Below are 13,191 nucleotides of genomic sequence, written 5' to 3'. Positions count from 1 at the left end.
CGAAAGATAAACATATGGTAAAGTCTAACATGCAATATTCTCTCAAAAAAATAATCTGACTAGGATCTGGTCAACATGGCACAATAGGTAAACACTGTGCTTATCCCCCGGCCCCCGAGGACCACATCAAAATTACAACTAAACTACAGAATAACCAGCATTGAGAATCGCCTGAAGTCTAGCTGAACAGAAGCCCTACAACTAAGTAAAAAAAGAAGAAGCCACCTCGAGACTGGTAGGAGGGGCAGAGGCACAGAACACGCTGGTCCCACACTCACGTGTGACCATTAAAGATCAGGAGGGATATCTGTGGAAGTCCCCACCAGAGGACAAAGAAAGATGTCACAAATAAAAGAACAGAACAAAGAGAAAAAGAACTAAACAAAATGGACACAAGCAAGCTACCAGACACAGAGTTCAAAACACTGGTTATAAGGATGCTCAATGAACTCAGGGAGAACTCAGAGAGAAAAAAGCAATAGGAAACATAAAAATGGAGACAGAAAACATATAAAAGAACCAGTCAGAAAAATGAACAGTAGATTAGATGAAGTAGAGGATGGAATCAGCAATTTAGAAGATTAGGTAGCATAAAAACACCCAATCAAAACAGAATAAAGGAGAAAGAATCCAAAAAAATGAGGACAGTTTAGGGGGCCTCTGGGACAACATCAAGTATACCAACATTCGCACCATAGGGGTACCGAAAGCAGAAGAGAGAAAGAAAGGAACTGAAAACCTATTTGAAGAAATAATGACAGAAAACTTCCCTAACCTGGTGAAAGAAAGAAATGTACAAGCCTCGGAAGTGCAAAGAGTCCCAAACAAGATGAAAGCAAACAGGCCCTCAGCAAGACACATCATGACTGCAGGCCAAACGGTATTGATAGGAAACATTCCAAGTGATGAGAAGCAAGGACCTACAACCAAGATCGCTCTACCCAACAAGGCTGTCATTTAGACTCGAAGGACAGATGAGGAGCTTCCCAGACAAGAAAAAGCTGAAGGAGTTCATCCCCACAAAACCAGTATTAAAAGGAATTTTAGCGAGACTTCTTTAAAAACAAAAACGATAAAAAATATGAATAATAAAATGGCAATAAGTATATACATGTCAACAATTACTTTCAATGTAAATAGATTAAATGCTCCATTCAAAAGACATAGGAAGTCTGAATGGGTAAGAAAACAAAACTCATACATATGCTGCCTAGGAGACTCATTTCAGATCTAAAGACACAAACAGACTGAAAATAAAGGGTTGGTAAAAAATATTTTATGAAAATGGAAACAAAAAAAAAAAAGCTGGGGCAGCTATACTTATACAAAATAGACTTTAAAACAAAGGCTATCACAAGAGACAAAGAAGGACCCAGTAATCCCAATTCTAGGTATTTATCTGACGAAACCCAAAACGCTACATCAAGGGGACCTGTGTATCCATATGTTCATTGCAGCATTGTTTACAATGGCCAAGAGGTGAAGGCAGCCTGGGTGTCTGTCGGTGGATGAATGGTACGAACATACAGTGCCATGTTGCTCAACCAGACAAGGGAATGGGGTCTTGCCATCTGTGGTGGCATGGATGGACCTAGAGGGAATGGTGCTGAATGGAGCATATCAGACAGAGAAAGACAGATACAATGTGATTTTGCTTATGTGTAGAATCTAAAGAACAAAATAAACAAAACAGACACAAACTCATAGATACAAAGAACATTTTGATGGTTGCCAGACTGGAGGGGGTTTGGAGGGTGGGTGAATAGAGGAAGGGATTAAGGAGTACAAATTGATTGTCACAAAGTAGTTATGGGCATGTGGCGTATAGAATAGGCACACAGTCAATAATATTGCAATGACTGTGTGGTATCAGATAGGAACTAGATCTATTGGGGTGATAGATGGAAGGGGGTTGGAGAACAGGATGAAAGAGGTGAAGGGATTACGCAGCACAAGTTACAAAACAGTCGTGGAGATGCAAAGCACAGCAGAGGGAATATAGTCAGTAATATGGTAATAACTATGTATCGTGCCGGGTGGTACTAGACTAGTCAGGGGGAATCACGTCTTAAATTGTCTAACCCCTATGCTGTACACCTGAAATGAATATAAAATAATATTGAATGTCAACTGTAATTAAAAATTTTTAAAGGGGGGAGTGATGTCGGGGAATAAGAGGTCCAAATTTCCAGATATGAAACAAGTAAGTCATGGGGATGTAACGTACAGCATGGGGAATATAGTCAGTAATATTGTGATAGCGTGGTAAGGTGTCAGATGGTTTCTGGACTTACCATTGTGATCACTTATTTAGGTATATAAATGTTGAATTTATATTCAACATTTGTGCACACCTGAAACTAATATAATATTGTATGTTAGCTATATTTTAATAAAATTTTTTTTTAATCTGACTAGTGTTTTTTCCTTTTTCCTTTCAAATTCTCTAATCCTGGTTTCCTCATCTGAACAAATGGGAATAATAATAAAACTTGTCCCACTACTTTTTTTTTTTTTTTTTAAGAACAGAGGAAACAGTAGATGTGAAAAGGATTTAAAAAGTATTTTAGAACAATCAAAATGGAAGGTGATGTTATTACTTTTAAGCAAAACAATTACAAAAGACATCGCCATCCCAAGTTTGGGAAGGGGCTTCCTGAGTCACAGATCGGGCCACCAATGCCCAGCACAGGCCTCTCCCAGGGTTATGATTCTGCCTTGCTCATCCACTCTTTCTCTCCTCCCTCCTTTCCGGATTCTCCTCTCCCCTGATTTTTCTCTTCCCTTCACACGTTTTCTTCCTCCCTTTGCACATTTTAAATGTATGAGGAGTAGGCGTGAGCCCATGGGACACAGCTCCCCTACAAGCATCTCTCAGGCTGAGACAGAGACCCCTCAAAAACCAGGCCACGCGGCCTCCACCAGCGCAGACGCTCAACAATCACCGGGGAGGACCCGGCCCAATGACATGGCAGGGAGCCATGCTCTCCCAGCGTCCTGATGACTGCTGGACTGGACACCTCTGTCCACAGCATGGGTGCCCCTGTACTGGACAGACAGGCAAACGGAGAGACAGAAACAGACAGAAGAAATAGCTCTGTCCTGTCAAACACCCATTTCCTGTCGGGTTACAAAGCTCAGTCGGCACGGAGGTAACACTGAACTGGATCTAGAGAAGTTCATTATTTTTGGAACAGAGGCAGCATCGGTCACTCAACAAAAGGCAGCTGCTAGACTGTCAAACACCTAATTAAAGTCAAGTTTCTGATATAGGCACTGGGAGCCCAGAGAAAATACAAGACCTTCATTACTGGCACAATGAAATTTCCTAATACTACATTCTCATCTACACAGGACTCAAACTCGGGAAGCCACACAAGGAAACGGACTCTTATAACTAAAATGTCATAATTCAGACCCAGCAATTCCACCCCTAGGGATATACATATACCCAAAAGAATTCAAACAAGGACTCAAACAGAGACTTGTATGGTAATGTTTATAGCGGCATTATTCAAAACAGCCAAAAGGTGCCCCTGGATGAGACAGACAGGCAGAAGGAGAGACAAATGTGGTGTGTACTTACCACAGCATATCACTCAGCCATGAAAAGGAATGAAGTTCTGACACACGCTACAATAGGGACGAACCTTGAAAACATGCTAAGTGAAATACACACGACACAAAAGGACAAATACTGTGCGACTCCACTCCTGTGAAATACCTAGAAGAGGGAAATTCATAGAGACAGCAAGTAGGTTAGAGGTTACCAGAGGCTGAGGAGTGGGAGGAACCAGGAGTTATTGCTTCGTGGTTACAAAGTTTCTCTTTGGAGTGGTGAAAAAGCTTTATAAATAGATAGCAGAAATAGCTGTACAACATTGTGAATACAAGGAATGTCACTGAATTGCATATACTTAAGAATTGTTAAAATGGCAAATTTTGTTATCTATATATTTCAATAAAGAAAATTTTAATGGTCATAATTCACATCTTCAATTATCAGTAGATAACACTTAGAGACTTGGCTTTACTGCCATGTTTCTCTGAAAATAAGACCTAGTCAGACAATCAGCTCTAATGCGTCTTTTGAGCAAAAATTAATATAAGACCGAGTCTTATTTTACTGTAAGACCGAGTCTTATTTTACTATAAGACTGTGTCTATGATATAATATAATATAATATAATAGTATACATTATAATATATAATATAATAACGGGTATAATATAATGTAATATAATGCCGGCTCTCATATTAATTTTTGCTCCAAAAGATACATTAGAGCTGATTGTCCGGCTGGGTCTTATTTTCGGGGAAACACGGTGATATAGTTAAAAGAAGCAAATCTTAAAACCACTTTTCATGTAACCGAAAGGGCTGAATCTCACCTACAAATGACCTTCAACTAATCTCACATACCTTCCTTTAACGCCATCATTTACCATGTAGATTGTCACAACATCCCTAGATCTGAGATGCGTGACACGTACTGCCAACAGTTAGACTATAGGGGCGAACTCCAACTGGAGAATTAGTATCGCTGTCAATAATGAAAATCCACAGAAACAGAAAGCAAATCTGTGGTTGCCAGAGCTGGAGGGAGCGGGGAACAGAGCGTGACTGCCAGTGGGGTAGGGTTTGGTTTTTTCTGGTGGTGGGGGAGTGGGTATGATGAAAATGTACAGGAATTAGACAGTGGTGATGACTGCACAGCTCTGTAAGAAACTGAAAACGGGACCGGCCCGGTGGCTCAAGTGGCTGGAGTGCTGTGCTCCTAACGCGGTCGCAAGTGGGGAGCGCAAGGCTCCTAACACCAGCGTGGGCCAGGGAGCTGTGTCCTACACAACTAGACTGAGAGACTACGGCTTGAACTGGAGTGGGGGTGGGGGTGGAGGCAGAAGAAGGGGGGGAAAGTAAAAACCACTGAAATGTACACTTTAAAGGGTGAATTTTATGGTTTGTGAATTATATCTCCACAGGGATGTTATTTATAAATAAATAAATAAATAAATAAATAAATAAATAAATAAATAAATAAATAAATCAGGCACGAAGTCCAGGGAGCTCAGCTTCCAAGGATGGTCCCCCGGAAACCACTAGAATCTTGTTTGAGAATGGAGAGCATCTATTTTCCAGGAAGAAATTCCTGAGAAGACACTGCAAGGAGCAGTGGTAAGAAGGCCATGCCATTGTGCTCAGCTCAAAGCCAAGGCTCGCTGATCTAGGTCTTCCGTTAAGGTCTGGAGAGGGATCTGAAGAACCCGAGAGGGCCCGGCAGAAACCAGGGGAATAAATGAACAGCTAGGGAACAGGACGACAGGGGAGTCATGCAGACTGGCCACAGAGCAGCCATCAAAGAACAATGAGCGTTCAGCCGTTCGTCCCCTACACATGACCAGCAGACACTGGAGTTCCCAGAGCAAACCCAAGCCAGGGTCCACGAGCTAACTGGCGGTGCTTCCTCCAAGATGACAGATGGTAGGTTCCTCTTTCTTCCCCACGTGGAGAAACAATAGAAGGAGCAAATGCTTTGAAAGTCTGAAAGACCTGGATTTAATTCTCAGCTCCAACACTGCCTGGGTAACCATGGCCGCATTACTTAAGGTCTTCGTCCTCAGCTTCCCCATCTGAAAAATGCCATTTTTCAGGACTGATGTAAGGACACGATACGAAGAGCACGAAGCACCAAGAACATGGATCGCGGCTCACCAGGGTCGGTAAGTGGTAGTTACCACTCCTGCGCCATTCTAGACTAGGAAAAGGTAGATATTCTTCTTCAATGTGGTTTATTTTTTTAAATAAAAATGAAAACATGATGGCTCCACAGATCATACAAAGGACCAGAGGCTGGGAAGAGGAGGAAGGGGTGGTGTGGGGAGCAAGGCACACACTTAAATGTAAGGTTCCCAACACACTTTTTGATGATGAGATTATTTTTGCTTTAGGAAACTAAAGGCTAATCTGTCACTTAAGGTGTGAAATTAAAGTCCTTTCCTATTTTTGTAAGTGTCTTAAGATGCTATATAAAATTATTCCCTCTCTTTATCTACAAACCTCCAGCAGTTTTGCTGTATGAAAAAAAAATCGTTTATTTTCCAAAGCCAAGGTTTACATTTGAAGCAAAGTTTTATTTTCCAGGCAGTCTGTCCTTCTGTGCTGAGGGGTTGTGTTTAGGTTTGGGGAATTCATGTCGGAAAGGGAAGAGTTTGTTTGCCCAGGTGGTGTTCTTCCTGCTCTCAGTGGCCCCATTTCCAGATATTTGGACCACCAAACAACTTCCGACCAGTCTGGCTTTAGACCTTAGGCTGAAGACAGGTTGTCCTGTGCCGTGGACATGAGAAGATGGCAGTGTGGCAGTGGACAGCGGCAGGGCATAAGGACCCTCTGCATCAATCCTGGGCTCCCACTGGCCTCAGGATGGTTGACAGCCGTCAAGAAAACCAAACTAGCAGGCCTCTCCTGACTGATTTTTCATTTCTTCCTTGATTTATTCTGGTATCAGTCCGAGCACCTCAGATTCTGCTTCTCTGCTTTACATTTCCATCCTTGAAATTCTGAATAATGTCAGCCATCCAACAACATGCACAAAGTTGTTTGAAATGCTTTGAAAGTTGTTTCATGGCACTGCTTTTTCAAACTCTAATGCCCTGCTCTCTGATAAGAACAACTGATATTTCCCAGTGATTTACACTCATTCTCCCATTTAGAGCCTCACAGCTGCCTTGGGAAGTTGACTGGCTAAGGAATATTATCTCTATTTTATGGATGAGAAAGATGAGACCTGATTCCTTCAATGCTTTCAGACAAAGAGATCAAATCAAAAAATGTGACTCCATCCAGCCACGTAGCCTTATTTATTTTTATTTATTTATTTTACTTGTGCTAACATCTTTGAAAGGTTGTAGCCCAATGTGGATTATTTTGGAAGGAACTATATATATATATATATATATATATATATATATATATATATATACATACATATATATATGTGTGTGTGTGTGTATATATGTGTGTGTGTGTGTGTGTGTGTATATATATATATATATATAACTGAACATGACACGATGGTTACAAAGTACATTGAGCTTAATTGAGTAATCAAGTCAACATTTCTGCCCACAGGCAATAGAGAGAAGAACGTTCCTTTGCTGTCTGGATTTTGGCTCGGTTCTCTAAAGGACAGGAGACAAGATTATTTTATTTTCCTTTTAGCTAAGTTCAAGTGGGCAGCACCAAAGGTAGCCGCATGTATTAAAAGAAACCCCTGTTGGCAAATTGGCAGCTTGAATATTTCATGAAATTATCACAACACTTTGTTCTGAAATGGTGGCGTCCTCCAGGGATCTCCAAGGCCGCATCTCTAAGCGGAGTCTGGCTCACGCTTCTGCCTTCAAGCCAGAGAGAAACCAAGTCAGCCTACAAGTCCTCGCAGTTCTGGGAGCCGATTTTGAGAGAATCAAACAAGTCAGGCAGTGAATGCTGCAGGGGTGATAGGCATGTCAGAGGCATGTCGCAGATGATTCCCTTCCGTGTGTTGAACTTCAGCCACCACTCCTTATTTCAATGTCTTCTGGGAAGAAGTAAGGGTCCTAGAAAATCAACTTTAAAATGGAAGCAAGGAAAAGCCTTTGTTCTTCCAACTCAGGTACAATCCGTGGCAGCCTGTCCTCTGGACAGCTGCAACCTAAATGTCCCCACGGTTTTACCTTGCAGTTAATCTGGGTCTCCGTGCCCTGGCCAGCAGCGGAGCTGGCCAGTACACAAAGAACGCCCAACAGCTTGTCAAGGGAAGTCCTACACACAGCCTTCTCTCCCTGAAGGGCTGAAACAGGCCTAGATTTGAGGCAGAAAGGAAGCAAGCACATAAAACGGCTTGGAGACATAACCATTTGCAGGCAAATAGTGATCTGAATTTTGCTGGAGTTCCTTATGGACATGTATTATTACTCTGTAGTCTAAAATACTATTTTTAAACCTTTCCAATGATAGATACTCCCACCCTCCCCCACCCTGTTTCCAAATCTAACATCTCAGAAATGATTTTCAGCCAGTACAAAGGTGGGGTCGGTGGCGAGAAAGGACAGTGAGAGGTTGAGAGGCTGACCACGCAAAATTTAACCAGACACCCGAAGCAATGCTCTTAGAGTGTCTACCATGTGTCAAATGTAGTCAAGAGAAAGCAGGGGGGTAAGGAGACTGAGGAACCCGTCTACTGTCACATCCCTGCCTGAGTGACTGACTCTTTGGGGGCCTCGGCTTTCTCAAGTGGAAACAAGGTTTGTCCCTGCAGTTGCTTTTACCCATAAGATGTTCTGATCCTAGGAAGTAAATTCCCAAAAAGACATTACATTTATTCTGTGTCTATCTGACAAACCCTACAGAGCACACGAGTCTAGAACCACCCTCTCCCCCCGACACCCCCCACCTCCTCCACACACAGTACAACACAAGACTGTTTTAAAGTGAACATGTTGGCAAGCATGGTTTGGTGGGGTGTTGGAAGGGAGGGACTGAGGGGTTTTGGTTTCTTGCCAGTTAACCTTCACGCTCCTGATCCTCTGTTCAAAGCCAGATTAACTATCCCTTTAGTTCCCTCAGTCTCTGGGGAAGTCAGGGCCTATTTTCAACCTCTGTTTGACTACTGAACTCCAGGCCCAAACTGCTCTCCTATGTCCCTTAAATCCCAACTTAAATTTAATTCAGTTCCACAAGTAGTAACTGTGTTCTCCAAATTCCCCTACAGACACCCCCAGTCAGCCTCTTCCTGTGTTCCTCAGCCTCCCGCCAGCCCTGCTCCTGACGCTCCCAGCCATTCCCCAGCTCTGTTCCCCAGGGAGGCCCTCCTGGGCTCCCGCCCCGCACAACACCACAGCTAAGACTGCAGCGAGGCTCTCCAGGGTCCCGAGGCTCCCGGGCACCTGAGGCCCCGCTCTGGTTCCCTTCTTGCCACAAGCAGCTATCTCCAAGTGCTCCGAACGCCTAGCGGGAAAGAGCAAGGAGGCCTAAAATGCGACATGGGGCCAGTGAGGCCTGCTCTTGAACAAATAAGCTCCCCATCTGGGATTTAGGACACACAGAGGACCTCTGCCACATACCGTGTTTCCCTGAAAATAAGACCTAGCCGGACAGTCAGCTCTAATGCATCTTTTGGAGCAAACATTAATATAAGAGCCGGTCTTATGTTATGTTGTGTCGTGTCATGTCGTGTCGTGTCGTGATGTGATGTTATATTATATTATACCCGGTCTTATATTATAGTAAAATAAGACCGGGTCTTAGATTAATTATTGCTCTAAAAGATGCATTGGAGCTGACTGTCCAGCTAGGTCTTATTTTCGGGGAAACACGGTACCTGGGTGTTAGAGTCAAACAATCATGTTAATTACTTCCGCCCTCCATTTTGCTTTTTCTGTGATGGGTGAGGTTCAAGTCTACACGCCTGGCTTTCAAACAGCAGGGAAAGGCATTCCATTTTCCCAGAGGGATCCTGTCACCTTTTTATACAATATCTAACCTTGAGACATGTAAACAGGTGTTTACTAAATTATTTTAATAATGACAGTCATGGCTTGGAGTGTTGTTTCATTACCAGAATGTTTAGCACTCATGTCACTAAATATTTAGCACCTGATATTTTGCAAAACGATTCTCTGGTGCCTTTTTTTTAAAATCAGTCTTCTGCTGTCCTCCACAGTACCCATCATTAACAGGCAACAGTGAGGATGGACTTCCGAAACAGGCAAAATGAGCGTGATTAGTTTGCTAATTATTCTTGTTATTAAGTCTCCAGTGCTTCCCAAACTATCTATCAGCTTTCTTTAGTCCACATGAGAAACTAAAATCATCCCCTGATTTTGAATGCTGAGCACTGATTTCAGAGTCCCCGAAGGACCAGTTGGGAGGACGCTGGCTGACCTGTAACTTCCCTATAGCAAACAGCGGCAACACCAAGCGGGAAGAATTACTGTAAAAGGAAGAAAGTGCTGGCAGCCACTCCCTCACCCCTTCTTCACGTGGTGGCGAGTGTTTCTCAGACCTCACAGAACTTGCCACAACAACTAAGAAAGCCAAGTGAAGAAAGGGATAGAAAAGAAAACACCAGGAGTTGGAAAACATCACTGAAAATTAGAACAAATCTCAGTTACTTCCTAACCTAGGTTTCCGGAGCTTTTCTCCCATTACCCAGCAGGAGACCAGCCAGACTGTCATAAACAGAAATCAGCTGTGAAGTGTACCCAGTTGTTTTTGTTTCTTTTCCCTAATAAAGTTAGAAAAATGCCTTCTTGTCTTTGAGCTGACAAGCTTTGTAACCCTATAGGGTAAGGTTTCCAAATCCCAAATTTTAGGTCGCTTCATGTTCCACTGGGCTTGGGAACCATGGGTCCCTCTGTTTACTAAACTATAGTTTACTAAATCACAGGGAAAATTAATATACACCTAAAACAAGTTCAGCTAATCGACCAAAAGGCTCCTTCAAAGCCCTGGGATGCTGTCCGTGCTAGAGGTAAACAGAAATCTGAGGTAAGAAGGGTGTGCAATAGAGTAGGAGAAATGCAAAGTGGGTTTTCATTACCAGAGGATGGCAAGGTCACTGAGGGACTCAGTCACAATGGTGCGGTGGCACAGGGACACACATTGGTCTTTGGGGTTCTCTGCACGTGGACAGGTGTGGGCATGATGATAGAGGCACAGCTGACAGGAAACTGGCTCCAAACCCTCCCACATCTTTCCTCACCAAACCCTACAGCAGTGCCCCTTTCCTGACTCCTAAGCCCTGGAGCGCCACCTACTGGGAGAGGCAGGAACCACAGGTCTGCATTCATTGGTTTATGCAGGCACTGCATTCATTCAGTTATGTATTAAGGGCCTAGGATGAGCTGGAGGCCTACATGGGAAGCAGGGACAAAAAGATCAGCAGGGCTTCGAAATCCTCTTCAGTATGCTCCCTGGACTCCTTCAGTCTAGGTCTTATCACAGAAAAAGCCACCTCAGGAAGTTTTAAGTCAAAGAGAAAACTGAAGAGTCCTAAGTCATCGCCAAGACTGAGAGAGAACTCCAGGAGCTAACGACTCACCATGTCATTTGCAGAGTGCTATACGTGCAGCATCCACTGCAGAAAACAGTTCTCCACTTAAGATGAACCAGAAGTGTCCCAACAGTCTTAGTGAGTGTGTGTGTGTGCATGTGTGTGTACGTGTGTGTACGTACAAGCACTCACTAAAACACTGTTAGCGTGTGCTCTATGGAAATGACGAAGAACTGATCCTTGCAATATAGTCCATTATGTAGTATTCTGATTCACAAGAAAGTATGTGAGCAACACTAGGAACGATATTTTGAACCTCCGCATCCGTTTTTCTGCAGTTTCCTCCATGCAAGGTCCAGAGAATGAGAAGCTAAGGTCACACTTTCTTTAACCTGCAACAAGCAACATTGTCCTTTGACGATTTGTAAAGAGAGTTAACTGTGATAATTATGTCATTACTTTATTACCATGAGTACTATTCTACTGTATTCCTAAGTAGTTCAAAGGAAAGTATGGTGTGTCTTCCACTCCCAGAACACATTTTTCCCCTCTGCCTTGTCTCCAGCAGATTAAGGGACATACTGATGTTTTATTTGTTAAATGGTTAACTATTAAAAAATTCAGTTGCTAGCTGGAGCCTGCAATGGAAAATCAGCCCTGAAAAGTGGGAGGCTGGTGTGGAAGCAGAGCAGATAGGGCACTAGAGGTGAGGCAAGGCTCACATGAGCCACTCCCAGCCCGATACCCAGGGTCCCAAGACAGACCTGCAGGGAACCTCCAGGCTGTTCCGATGCGGTGACCACGGGCCTCCATACCCAGACCCTACACACGCCCCACTGAAAAGCTGGGGGAGAAAGGGCTGATGAATTCAATGCCTTTGAGCCTGTCTGGAACAGAATGTAAAGCCCCACCACTGGCAACTTTTTCAGTTCTCCACTCTTTGGTTCGTCACCATCACCGATCTGAGGTAATCATTTGGCGTCGACTCTCGCTCCTGAAACTCTAACCTCCAATTAGCTTTCACTGCCCCTTTGGTTATTAAGTCACAGCAACCCCTTCCTCGTAAATATCCATGCCCTTCTAGGTCTGCCTCTGCCCACCTCCATCACCCTCTTCCTCTCCTCCTCCCCTCCCACAAAAAAACCTGGGCAATGCCAAAGACCAAGGAAGAGGGGATGAGGAATGGAGGGGAGACAGGGATCCTGGTGCTTTTTCACCTGAGAACCGCATCCAGGAATGGAGGCAAAACTGCTCCTGTGAATTATATAATCACTGCAGCTTCAAGGGAGAGAACTGGAATTCAGGTTGCCATAGTGTTTGTCTGCATGTTGCTGGAAAGGCAGAATTCCCGGCCCTGCTCGCTGGCTGCCTTTCCCTCCATCTTCCTCACAAACCTCTCCAGGGTAGGCTCCTACTTTTAATGTCTGCTCCCTGCATTTGTGTGTGGGGAGGGGGGTGCTGGGGGACAAAGAGGCAACAGAAAGGAAGGAAAGGGGCTAAGAAAGGGTTTATCCTGCACTAAGAGGAGAACTGGTAAACTATTTAAGATTATTCTGTGCATAATTATTACCACAGTATCCTGCCATTGTTAGTGTAGTAAGCACAACACTACTGAGCTCTCCTCTTCAAGGCTGCTTAGCCTGAGCTAAGAACCTGGAGAGGAGAAACCCATCCCCACTCTTCACAAGTATGAACCTTTCCTTTGTGTCTCTCATTCCCTCCCCCCAATCCATTGGCTACACCGTCAGCTAGGCAGGGGACTAGGGAGCAGGTGAGGGATGGGGCATGGGGTAGAGAAATCCAGGGACAGAGCTGCCCTTGTGGCCCCAAAGCCCTGGCTTACCCTAGTACCCATGACCCTTGAGAAAATTATTTCTACCAAAAGAAGCCAAAATCCCCACACTGCCGACCAAGCTGGAAAGCAGGGGGACAATTTGCCCCGAAATCAGTTTCAGGCAGGTAGGATGCCTAGCAGCCTCTGGCTCTGAAGGGTAGGGACACTGTCCCCAAATTGTGGAGATGAGGGCAAAAGAAGGGAGGAGGCTGGGAAAAAGAAACATGGAGTCAACCCCTCCACCAGGCTGGTCCTCAGAGGGTCAGCTGAAGTGCCAAGTAACCCCAGGAACAAGACCAACAGCGACAGGTATTCAGGAGAAGAG

General features: G+C 44.1%; 1 protein-coding gene across 21 annotated transcripts in view; it reads right to left on the bottom strand.

The window, feature by feature from the left end:
- The window catches only part of CACNA1C (calcium voltage-gated channel subunit alpha1 C), a 722,361-nt gene that overhangs the window by 618,694 nt on the left and 90,476 nt on the right, over positions 1–13,191 (bottom strand). The window lies entirely within an intron of this gene.

This window comes from Rhinolophus hipposideros, assembly GCF_964194185.1.
Source record: "Rhinolophus hipposideros genome assembly, chromosome: 9".
Classification (NCBI taxonomy): Eukaryota; Metazoa; Chordata; class Mammalia; order Chiroptera; family Rhinolophidae; genus Rhinolophus; species Rhinolophus hipposideros.
The sequence above is the reverse complement of the archived record's forward strand: the minus strand, read 5'-3'. Positions and strand labels throughout refer to the sequence as shown.